The sequence below is a fragment of the Leuciscus leuciscus genome (genome assembly GCF_965113295.1).
Source record: "Leuciscus leuciscus genome assembly, chromosome: 16".
Taxonomy (NCBI): Eukaryota; Metazoa; Chordata; class Actinopteri; order Cypriniformes; family Leuciscidae; genus Leuciscus; species Leuciscus leuciscus.
The window spans coordinates 19,619,711-19,632,557 of NC_138740.1; the positions used below are offsets into that span (position 1 = coordinate 19,619,711).

The 12,847-nt window shown below is 39.2% G+C and overlaps 1 protein-coding gene across 4 annotated transcripts in view; it reads left to right on the top strand.

Moving 5' to 3' along the window:
- Positions 1–719: 719 nt before the first annotated feature.
- cxxc5a (CXXC finger protein 5a) overlaps positions 720–12,847 on the top strand; it is a 31,318-nt gene continuing 19,190 nt past the window's right edge. The window contains exon 1 of one of the 4 annotated variants that reach the window (XM_082140760.1): positions 720–1,258. The gene's annotated coding sequence lies outside the window, so the exon portion shown is untranslated. The other 3 variants (XM_082140758.1, XM_082140761.1, XM_082140759.1) reach the window with 3 other exon arrangements.

Consider the following 12,847-nt stretch of genomic DNA (forward strand, 5'->3'; position numbering starts at 1 on the left):
ACATCACATGACAACAACATTTCTTTTTGCATGTTGATTATATCACATTGACTGGCAAAATTTACACATTGGCAAAATCACATCGATTTTGTGTTTTTAAAATATTAATAATGAAACAATGCTTAATGTAAAGAAACCTACTATTAAAAGATTACGTCAGACTACTTACAAGAATTTCACATATTTTTTCATATTTACAATTACAAAACCATACAAATCACAAATTATAAACATTTTAATCGTATAAGAGTCTTTTTTTCTTTTCTTTTTTTACTTAAAAAAAAAAAAAAAAAAAAACCCCTGAAATGCATTTTTGAATAACCTCAGATCTGGACAAAAAGTCATTGACCCACAATGCATAAAATTAAAATGGCAGCCAATAAGATGTTACTAGTCTAGTATCGCTGAAGAATTTGCTCTACCGATAGCCAGCTAAATCTTAATTCATGCAAAATATATATTAATATTATATTATTTGCATAACAAAGTTTCAAAAAGTGCAAAACATGATTGAAACTTTTATACTTTATTATTCCATACTAATTTATTCCGTTAAATAATAATAAAAAAAATCTCGAAATGAAATCAAATAGTAGGATTACAAAGTCATGCAGCCACCACGTGCATCCTTCTGACATTGTTTGATGGTAAATATGAATGTGTTGAATGGAAGTTCAGTCTTAAAGCGGTATGACGACATATCAACTTTTGCTCCTAGAGAGAGAAAAAAAAAATCACAGGCTGCACAGTGCAAAGGGAGACAGAGCCATCAACACTCTCCGTCCGTATCATTAACCCTCAAATCTTTCACGATGTACGTGCACATCGAGGAACACCCTACACGTTACGCTTCGACATTTAAAACGTCGCCAAAAAGAGGCGCTGCGTAACGCGAAATGTCTTTGTTAATCTGTGTATTTTCCTCAGCGTCTCAGCGTCGCCGAAAGTCCAGTTCGGTTTTTACGTGAAGCTCCAAAAATCTATGAAATGTGTTTGCATGTTCTTCTGGATGTAGAGGTGGGATTGCGAGAATCGAAAGGTTGGTGAGCCCACACGCTCAGCTTCCCAGAAAGTACGTTTAGCAATAATTCTCTATTCTCTTCCTCACGCGCACGGCTCGGTCGAAGGCTACATGATTTCTGGAAGTGAAGAATAAGCTTTTTCTCCCTTCTTTTTGCCATCAATCTCAACGACAGGCTTGGAGAAGGGGCGCTCGGACAGTGGAAGCCCTCCCCTCTGCTCGGATCTGCCTTGGTAGGTGCGAATAAAAAAAGGGGCCAGTGTTTGCAAATATGCAGATACATAGAAAGGGGGGGAATCATACTTTGTTGAAGTCTGCTCAAAGTTGGGATGTCATCTTCCTAACGATCTTGTTGGCTGGGAGAACGGGAGAATGATTGTACCGTACATTGTCAGTCGTGCTGCTGCAGACCGTACACTGGCACCGCAGAGACCCAGGTTTCAGATCATTGAGTCTAGACAAAAGGTATTTTTGTGCTGCTTTAATGTCAAATTGAATTAAGATCCGACACATATTTCTAGCGACTGGACAATATTGACTCGTTGCAGCAGATATTTTGCTTTATTTTCTTATGGAAACACGATTACGCTTCCCAGCCCAGGAAGTATAATATTGCTTTAATTCAATAGAACGCAAGAATTACATTTAATTGACTGAAGATACAAACTGTAATCGTATTTAAATGCTATGGTGGGCTGCATAAACTTAACACTTTCTTGAATAAGTGCTAGTAAAATTATGATGCCGATGACGTTTATGATAGTTGCTCCAGCATGTAACGACAGGTGGTATTGTAGTTGATGATGCGTTATGTTATAGACGCGGAACTTTTGGTCTACCGGCAGCACACCTGTGCATTGCTAAAACCCTGTGGTTGTTATTATGACGGTATGTTGTAAAATATAAAGGGTTTCTAAAATGTATTTTCAATTTGCTGTTTAGTCGCTCGTGAATTGTGGTGATTAGTGCAACCCATCGCGGTGGGATTAGGCAAAAATGTGCGCTTCATTGTTCACTGAGAGGACATTATCAGGCTGATGTCGCCGCGGAGACTGAGAGCGCGCGGGGATTTACTGCTGCAGTCCGTCAGCGCGCGGCGCTCATGCACGCACTGTTTGTGTGATTGCCAGTCATTAACTTTCGCAATGACGCAAAGAGTTGGAGAAGTTTTCAAGCGCATTTAACTTTGAGCCATGCAAATGCTCAGGGCGCCGCTCGACAAAGTTCACATCTGGCTGAGCGAGCTCTGAAAACATGAATTATTGTCAACGTCCTCTGGATCTCGTGCGCAAGTGTGCTTGCGTGTGAGAGCGTGCGTGAGTGAGTGAGTGAGTGAGTGTGTGTGTAATCGTGAAGCGGTGTGAGGAAGAAAGACAGCGGCAGGGGGAGATAGGTGTGTGTGTGTGTGTGTGTGTGTGTGTGTGTGTGTGCGTGCGTGTCTTGAGGGAGATGTTACGTACCTGAATTGCTCGATATTTGCCTGGCTGCGTGACGTTGCGATGAAATCTGTTATTTTGTTCTCCTCTCAGAGGCTTCAGCGCTTTAGTGGCATTATATTATCCATTACTTCAAATTTGTCTTGGAAATTAATTTGACAAATGTTAGAAGTTTAGTGTTGTTGATTTGCTGACTGTATTTTTTTTATTAAATAAAAAAGTAAACGGATCAATAAAACAGATAAACATTGTTAAAGATTGTAAGGTTAATTGTCAATTAAATTCCCATAATCGATCATTGTAATTAATGATCAATTAATCGATTAATCGTTAACCAATCTTAATTCGAAGCAGGGGGGCGCTACTAATGCCAGGGACACACAACGACTAGCTGAAACATTCTAAGACTGAACTGAACACACTTACAGACTTTTCAACGACTGAAGCAGATTTTAAACACAGGCTGAATGCAAAGTTCTGTCTTGGTGGGCATGATCAGTCAAGTATCAAATTTCATTCTTAATCGGCCTTACAGTTGTTAAGTGTGTCCCTGGCTTAAGGGGCTGTTTAGCCTACACGACACCCGTTTTCAACTAAATACTTAAAACTTTTTATGGCCGTTTGTTTACACAACAACGGCGTTTCGGGTGCCTGAAAACGCAAAGTTTAAAGTTTCAAAGTGCACGTTTTTGAAAACGGTCTCTGTGTAAACAACAAAAACGCGAATCTCTGAAGACTATATATTAATAAATTTAGAATAAGTATGGTGCGCTCGCTTCATTTTTCTTGTCTGCTGCACGTTTTACGCATGAGCACGGTCACCTCAAAACTACGCACTCTAAAACAAATTTTTATCGATCAAATTATTGGACAGTTAAGTGATCGTCGATTAATCATTATCATCCTTATACTCTGAAATATAAAATGTATAACTACTCTGCTTTGGTGATTAGTGATATTTGTGACTGAATTAGTGTGTGTGTGTATATATATATATATATATATATATATATATATATTTATATTTATATTTATATTTATATTTATTTATTTTTCATTTTAATTAGAGATGCACCGATAATAATAATCGGTATCTAAACTCATACTGTTTGTGAAGAAAATGCATGAACTTAGTTAATGAGACAATAATGCATTAAAAGTAAAAAATAATAAAAAAAATAATAAAAAAATAAATCAACATAAAAGCAGTCTCTATTTGACCCTATGAATCACCCGTAGTTCAAGCCAGGTTTGCCAGGTCCGCAGTTTTTCCCTACACCAAACATTATTTTGATAAATCTTTTCTTCCACTTTAATGCAAGTTACCGGAACGAATCATGTCTCATGTAATCGCTCAATCAGTGGTTTAACCGCAGAAAGACGTCAATGAAATAGCTTGCGATCAATATGTCATATAATGTTGCATCTACCTCAGGAAAGTTATCCAGTGTTCCCAGTACGTTAGTTAGCTATCAAAAAACAGTTAGTTAGTTATGCATGTATGTTTGAATACATTTTATGAAAACTACCTTACCCCATTCAAGCAGACAAACATTTCAGTTTTTGAGTGTAATTATTATTTCTGAAAATATACCAGTTGAATATAATAACTCTGTTGTTAATTTTAACCTCTAATATTATAGTAATGTACCAAATTAAATATATAGTATGTAGGGTGTAGTATATAGGATATATGAGATGTATAGTTTACAGCATTAGTTAGGAGAGATTTGTTTTCCTTAAGAAAATAAAACTATCGGTATCGGCAGATATCCCTCTGAATAATCGGCTATCGTATCAGCAGAGAGATTGAATATGCATCTCTATTTAAAGTGTAAAACTCATGTTCACTGCAGGATTGTAGGGTTGGTATTCAATAGGGGGAGGACCAATTAGTCGCGTGTTTGTCCCTAGGGAGGAGGCACGAGTTCTCTTTACAAAACGCTTCACATGACATATTACCATTAGAGGCCTTGCAAGCGTAAATGCATAAATTTAAAATACATTTTGTCAGTTAACATAAATGTTGAAATAGTCTGCCGTGGACACATACTGAATGTTTCTTCCAATTAATGAATTAATAATATAAAATTAATGTCAATGTGTGTTAAGATATTGAAACTGTCACAATAATTGCTAAACACGGCAAATTGAAATGAGAGGAGAAACTGTCTGTGATTTAAAGACTTACAGGATTTACAGGAAGCAAAGTTTAATATTTCCAAACAATCTTCTCAAATTGCTGTTTGGGTGTAATTAGCCATTACTAGACTTCCTTCCTTTTAATGTAGCGATATCAGTCATAAAATTCTCCAGACACATCTTTATGTAGCTATTATCCTGTGCTTTAGTACATTAATGACTCTGCTGAATATGTGTGTAGCAGCTATCATAGCCGCACTACTTCTATGACACACGGTATTGCAGTTTTCTAAATCTATATTATCATATCTATTTAAAACACTTAGTTTTTTTTTACCTTTGGCACCTAGAAATGACTTTTATTGTGAGAGAGGAAAGATGAAGCCCACAATTGTTGTTCTGTTCCATTGTATAATTGTTGTGCGACTAATTGGTTCAATTGATCAGAACATTAGCAGTTTTTCACTCTCAAACTTTAACAGTATGATCTCCGAAAGTATTAGCATCTGCAGTAATTGGTCATATCCTGTAACATTATACCATTAACAACATTGATGCCTTTCTGTGTCACAAAAGTGGCCTAGTTAGTATTCACACTACAACCACAAATAATGCTATTTGCTAGCATCAACACTCTAACTGTCATTATAGCTGAACAAAAAAAAAAGCACCAATTTCTGTTTCTCTCAACTTTGAGTGCTTTTCCATGCTGTCTGGTCGGTGTTGCCTTTTCCTGTTCAGCTGTAAGTTTCTTGACCTCTCAACCTCTGTTTGAAAACGAATCCTCTCTTGTCAGTCCAATTCACCAAGGTCGTTGCTCATAATTTCCCTTTGATCAAAGCATATTATCCTCAAAGGCTAATATCTTACATTTGTGACACATTGGACTTGAAACAAAATAGGATATTGCAGTTTATGTAACCTAATGACAGCTTTAGGAAAGCGCTATTTATATTCCATACTCACTTCTGTTTTTAGATCATATGAGGTAATGTTGCTGTTAGCCGTTACAGCACAGTCCCATTTTGTCCTTTGTTACCCCTAACCAGTCAAACATTATTGATTATGAAGAGTAAAGAGGCGCTCTAAATCACTGGAGAGCTGAATTGATCAAACTGGTGTATTTTGGCCATCTCTGACACCAAGTTATTACATATTACTTTTAGTTTAAGGATGGAACAAAAATGGGCTTATTGCATTTATATCTGCATTTTTTTGTGAAACGACTGACAGAAGCAACCAATGACCAGCTGAACCGATTCTGACCATGTGACAGATGAGATCGGATGAACTTGTCTTCATCTTGTCAGAGAAGATTGACAGGACATTTTGTCGATCACTTATAATTAGGGATGCTCCGTTTCAGCCAATAAACAAGACTTTTTTAAAGTTATCATTATTTGTCTGATTAGTAAAAATGCTAATATACAGTATATATATGACAATAAATGATCATGGGAACCCACATTACCATACTAAAAGTTGGCATACCTAATTAAAAAAAAGTTTACTCAGATTCTTTATGGAAACTTGTTTCCGCCACTGGATAGAAAAAATAAAAAAGGTAGTCTGACATAGCCAGACCTTCAGACTGACTGTAGAAGGTCTGGACTCCATGGCACCTTTCATTGGCCAATGACCACCCAGAGGCCGTCTGACTGACATGTAAAGCAACCAATCACAGTTCGTTTTGTACCGCGTCATGTTTATGGGTGTGAAAATGTAACGTCGATGTCCTTACAATAACTGACCGGCGTGTAAAACTCTTGAATATTTTTAAAGAGTCTATGCCGCGAACTGAACAAACTTCACATCCTTTTGAAAATCTAGCGTTAAGTTGATCCTGATAAGCGCTCATTGTCACAGTTGTAAACACGACAGCTTTTCTCTTCCATGAGGGGGTTTGGCATCACGGCATCTTTGTTTCCAGGCAGACCGTTAAAGAACGTGACACACACATCTCCCGGACATACTGTAGAATTCAACCAATCAGATGACGACTTCGAAAATGTTTCAAGTTAAGTGTGTCATATGCATCAGACTTTCAGCGAGCTGAGACTATAAAAAAAAGTATTTGCGACTTTTTATCTTACAATTCAGACTTTTTGTTCTCGCAATTGCGATTTTGCATCTTGCAATTCGGACTTTTTTTCCTCAGAATTGTAATATAAACCCGCAATTTGCGAGTTATAATTTCAGAATTGCTTGATATAAAATCGCAATTGAGTGTTATAAAGTCAGAATTTCGTCAGTCTTTTTTTCGTCAGTCTTTTTCTCAATTGCGAGTTTATATCTCGCAATTCTGGCTTCTTTCCTCAGTATTGTGAAATGTAAACTCGCAACGTCAGAATTGCAAGAAAAAATTATAAGTGCAATTGCAAGTTTATATATCGGAATTCTGACATTATAACTCACAATTTTGAGTTTATATCTCACAATTCTGAGAAAAGAAGTGTGAAATAAACAGTAACAATAATTTTTGGCGGAAACAAAGATATATATATATATTATTTTTTTTATATATATATATATTTTTTTATATTGTTTTATTTTTTACATAGGCATATACTGTATAATTTATTTTCTATAATTTTTATAAGAAAGATTGCTTTCTGCAGTTGCACTATTTTTTTTTAAATGAAAAGCAATTTTCTATGTGAAGTTTGTAGACATTTGGACTTTTAAGGTGAGCATTTTTTGTATTCATTCTCACAAAAGGTAGAATGATATATAATATCTGCGCATACTGTATATGTTTTAGGCTATCAGTCGGATAAAGTTCACACATTGTGCATCCATATTTATTTATGTGGCGTTACACTGAGTAACCTCGCCTATTGTGAAAGATCATTGGTCCAAAATTTAGCTTCACAGCTAAACATGAAATATGTTCGTAGATAGTGTCACATCACACAGCAGTTTTGAGTTCAGTGTGGAAAGAGACAAATAGCTGATTATTTTAAGTCCTTACTATTATATGCAAGCATACTGGCCATTGAAACAGCATAGCTAGTGAACAGCAATTATATGTGGCAGGAAAAAAAATGATACTGTCAAGGAGGAATGAAGGAAATGTTGCAATGACAATCAGTTGACTTAATTTGAAAAATCTGTGAGTTAATTAGACAAAAATGTTGGAAGAGCGTGAAGTGCTCGTGTTTGACAGAATGTGGGAGTTACACATTTGTAGATGGATGAGTTGATAAAATCAGAGGGTCTGAGGAGGCATGATTTGACGCGAGTCCTCAGTGAATACTGTGCAGAGAAGCCGGAAGATAGTTTAACTTAAAGGTGGACCTGATGTTGAAGAGGTTACAATGATTGACAGGAACCGGTGTGGAGGCAGCGACAGACAAATTGACTTATTTCAGCTTTTACGAGACATCAGCAAACACAGGTCATATGTTACAGGAGCAGATGGGGGGGATGCACAAGACAACAAACTACAGAGAACTGACAATGCGCTTAGTAACCATCATACACTGTTTTTGCATTTTATTTACTGTAAGATCAATGGTATCATATATCGCCTAAAGCATCCGGCTCACAGGGAAGCTCTGTGACTGAATTTACTCCTAACGGGGAAAAAACGTCTCAAAACAGGAGGAAGCAAATCGATTAATTTATGTCCAGTGGGCTTATTTGCCAAGTCATTTTGTGGGCCCATTTCCATCACCCTAATGGTTACTTTGGGAACAGTAATTAAGCAAGTAGTGCTAACATTGAGCCACCTGTCCCTTGCCTTTTTCTTACCCCATCTGACTGGCCGCGCTGCCTCTTTCACACACGTTGTCATTCTTAACAAGACTTTATCAGAACTTTGCCCTGTTATAGGCTTAGTAAGATGTTTTAATGTTTTTGGAACAATATCTTATGCTCACCAAGGCTGCATTTATTTGATCAAAAGTAGAGTAAAAACTTTTTCAATACATACAAACTGTTTTCCATTTCAATATATTTTAAAATGCAATTTAATTCTGTGATGGAAAAGCCGAATTTTCAGCCGTCTTAGTCCACATCCTTCAGAAATCATTCTTATATGCTGATTTGGTTATTCTGAAGAACCATTTCTTATTATTATCAATGTTGAAAACAGTTGTGCTGCTTAATATTTTTGTGGAAACTGTGATACAGTTTTTTGCAGGATTCTTTGATGAATAGAATGTTATAAAAAGCATTTATTTGAAATATGCAAATGTTGTTCACACTTTAGATTTGGGTCTAATTCTCACTAACTAACTATTAACTAGGACTTTTGCATCAATAAACCCCTAATTACTGCTTGTTAATAGTTAGTAAGGTAGTTGTTAAGTTGACTTATTGGGTGGTATGTAAAATATGGTCATGCAGAATAAGGCATTAATATGTGTTTTATAAGTACTAATAACAGCCAATATCCTAGTAATATGCATGCTAATAAGCAACTAGTTAATAGTGAGAATTGGAGCCTAAACTAAAGTTTTGGCCAAATGTCTTTACTATCACATTTGATCAATTTGATGCATCCTTGCTATTTAAAAGTAAAAAAAAAAACTTTTTAATGGTAGTGTACACTGATCTAGGATTACAACATATATCATAGAAACAAAATTATAACACAGATAGGAGTGCATATCATGGGGACGGACTACAACACGCTGTTAGGATAACACTTGGTGTGTGGCGGTGTGTGGCCAACTGTTGGCTTGGTGCAGCAACCATAAGAGTGGAACGGATTTGAGATGTGCCATATTGCCATTCCAAGCCAGGATAAAAGAGAAACCACGGGCTGTCCATCGCAAGCTAGCATGGTCCGTTAGAGACATGTTTTTCTCCTTAGCTTTGGATGGGAAGTGAGTCATTGCTGCTAATACTGAATAAAAACGCTGCTATGTAATTTCAGTGCTTTTGGGACGTGAAGGTCGGGTGCTTCCATAGTCCCAGCAAGAGATGTGTGCGGCAGGGAAGGTTTGGCAGGCGTGAGGTAAGGCAGCCTGGTGCAGTGTGGCCCCTGGTTTGAGAAGGAGAACGAGAGGAGAGAGAGAGAGAGAGCAAAAGAGAGAAAGAGGCTGGCTGTGGTCCGCTGGCGCCACAGACCCCTGAGCTGGGGAGAATGCGGGGGCTGCGCTCCTGCCTTTGAAGCTTTACCTCCCACTAATTCTGGCCTTCCAATTTCCACACACTGCGTAGATCCCCTCCACCACCCCTCATCCTCTCCTCTCTCCCTCCCTGTCCCTTTGTTTCCCTTATAAGGACTGGCCCGGCCATTTCCTCAGCTTTTCTCAGTGGGGTTGTGTGTGGGTGTTTGTGGATGTCTCTGTTGTGGACAGGGGGCCAGCCAATAAAAAAGCAAGTTGAGTTTTTGCTGTTTGGATCCTGTCATGAGGTAAAATTCTGTGTCCGGACGTTTAACAATGTTCTGTCATGTTTCATATTTCACAGTGTGATTGACAACAGGTCTCTTTGTGTTATGTTACAAAATCTTTTCAAGTTTGATGTGATTTTTGAAGAAATTTTCTGTAAGATTTTAAACATTCCATCTGATTAAGTGTTAAAAAAATTACTTAGCGCCATCTTAAACTACTTTAATGCATTTGAATTATTCGGGGATAAACACTCTAGGATATAATTAGGCCATCAGGGAGCTAACAGGGTTGACTGTTACAGATTATTTTTTTATTTTTTTTTGACATTACAAATATTAATATGACATTTTAGGATGGGCTTCTACTCTCAAATGTACCAAAACACAAGATATCGTGCTAAAAAAAAAAGAGGAGACATTAATTGTCCTTGGAAAGTTCCCTTCTTGAAAGGAAGAAGAGTTTTTTGGAGGGATTTATGAAATGGTTTAAAAGACACAACAATTATGGTAACAGGGTCATATCTTCGGTTCGGCACTCACGTGATACGCGGATTGATTTATGAAAAAAAAGTTGTGCGCATGTTCAGTCCACACACAGCGTGGTCATGGCGAGCGTTATGAACCGCAGAGAGAGTGACGCCTCATTCGCGCCGCAAAACCTCCAGACGTGCGTAAACGCGTCTTTACATTGACTTCACATTGAAATCACTCGCGCCAGACGCTCTATTCGCGTTTGGTGTGAACGCAGCATGGGTGACGGCGAGAGAGAGAGAGAGAGAGAGAAAAAGTGCCTGCGAGTGCGAGCGAGCAAGGTAATTCGTTGTCAAATATGTTTAAACTTAAATGAACTACATATACAAGTAGTTATGTCTCTTTGTATTAATGTGTCCTGTTATTGACATAGGCCTAATGCGCGTCATTGACAAAATGCGCAACCAGATGTTAGAATAATTCGAATATGTGTTTTTTAGAGGGAATATTCGAACGTCATTTTTGAGCAATTTTGACAGCCCTATATGACAGTGGAAACACATAAAGCATTGGTCCATGTTTAAAGGAAGGAGATGCCTTTTTATGTTGCACTTTAAGTTGTTTTTCATTAATTATGTTAAAAAGAAGATATTATGCCTTGTGCACTTTAAGTTGATTTTATATATTTTAATTTAATAATTTAAAAGTGTTAATAAAATTTTTTTTTTTTTTTTGCTGATCCGAAAAATGATCCGATCCGTGACTCTGATCCGAGAAACGATCCGAACCGTGAGTTCTCTTACGAGAGGTCTCTCGTACTTGCGTAAGATATCTTACGCTAGGGGAAAACCTCTTTTCCTCGAGATATTGAAGCCAAAAATTATCCTTAATTTTGCAATAATGTAAAACGCATTGCAGCAGCATGCAGACATGGGCGAGACAGCTCGCGCGCCCATTGGCTGCTCTGCGGCAACTGCACCAGCCTATCGATAGAGGCTCCTCATGACGTCAGAACCAATGAGGGCGCTTCGCGCCCATTACGTCATGTCCCGCCGAAATCGGGTGGGGCCAGGGCTATAAATACGGCCCAGAGAGGCTGGTTTGGTCAGTTTTTCATCTCTTCAGCGGGCTCACGCATCGCTGGATCCTGAGAGGAAGCCGCGCCGTCTGATTGCAAGCACCCAGCGGGATTAGTGCATCTGAAGCTGCTGGTCGACATCTCGCCGCCTTCAGTCGCCGTTTCTGCTGACGCTTTCCGGCGTACATATCCTTTTCTCTGTTACTGTGTTTTGTGTATGTGTGTGTGTTCGCCGCCGCGACACACACTCTCATTGCACTAAAAGAGCCGGGCGTCTTTTTCAAGACGCCCCTTTCCCCCCCCAACCCGCAAAGCTCGCCGGTGCGCCCGCTTGCCTTGCCTGCTTGGAGGATGATACCTGCTCTCCCTCTGTTCGAGCCGCGCAAAACGCGCCGTTCACAGGGGATGTCAGGAGCGGACGGTCACGGGGCTAGTTTTCTCTCTCCCTCTGTTCGAGCCGCGCAAAATGCGCCGTTCACAGGGGAGGCTGGAAGCGGACGGTCGGGGTTAGTTTTCTTTACGTACAAGAAAGCTACTTCTGTGCCCCATTCACGCGTCAAACGCCGAAGAAAACATGTTGACGCTCTTATATGCTCGTGCATCTGAAAGCCTTTGTGTTCTCCCCTGTGGCTCAGTGGCGGAATCTTTGGTTTTTTTTTTTTTTCACACGAGAGACCGGAGTTCGAATCTCGGTCTAACGGCAGATTAATTATGCCTCCAATGCTTCGCTCTGTCAGTTCCCTGAAAGGCGACTGCAGATGTGCATTCTGCAGCCAACGAGCGCGTTGTACAACCCGCTCGCCTGCACCCAAACACCGTTTCTATGGTTCCCGTGCGTCACTGGCGAAAGGAGAAAAGAGTGATAATGTCCCGCTGCGGCCGGGCCGAATTCTATTTCTTACACATTTCTCATTCCCCTCTGAAGTTCAGGCGACTGGAAATGTCATACTGCAGTGAGCGAGCCTGTTGTAATGCACGCGCGCCTGCAAACAAACGCCAGCATGTTGACGCTCTCTGTTTCTATGGCAACTTCTCGCTCGTTCAGTTCCAGTAAATGCGACTGTTCCAGTGTATTCTGCAGTAAATAAGTCGGCGACACAGCCCGCTTGCCTGCACACAAACGCCGCTTTACGGCTACCCAGATAAATCCCATAGAGTGTATTTTCTGGTGTTCCGGCCACGGCCGATGGTGTTATGAGTGTAAACAAAATGCCCAGTGCGCATTCCTACACAGAAACACAGGTTTCTCTGATAATACTCGCGCTATATAAATTCCTTTGAGTCTTCCCCTGTGGCCCAGTGGCAGATTCTCAGGTTTTCACGCGAGAGACCCGCGTTCGATCCCAGGTCTAACG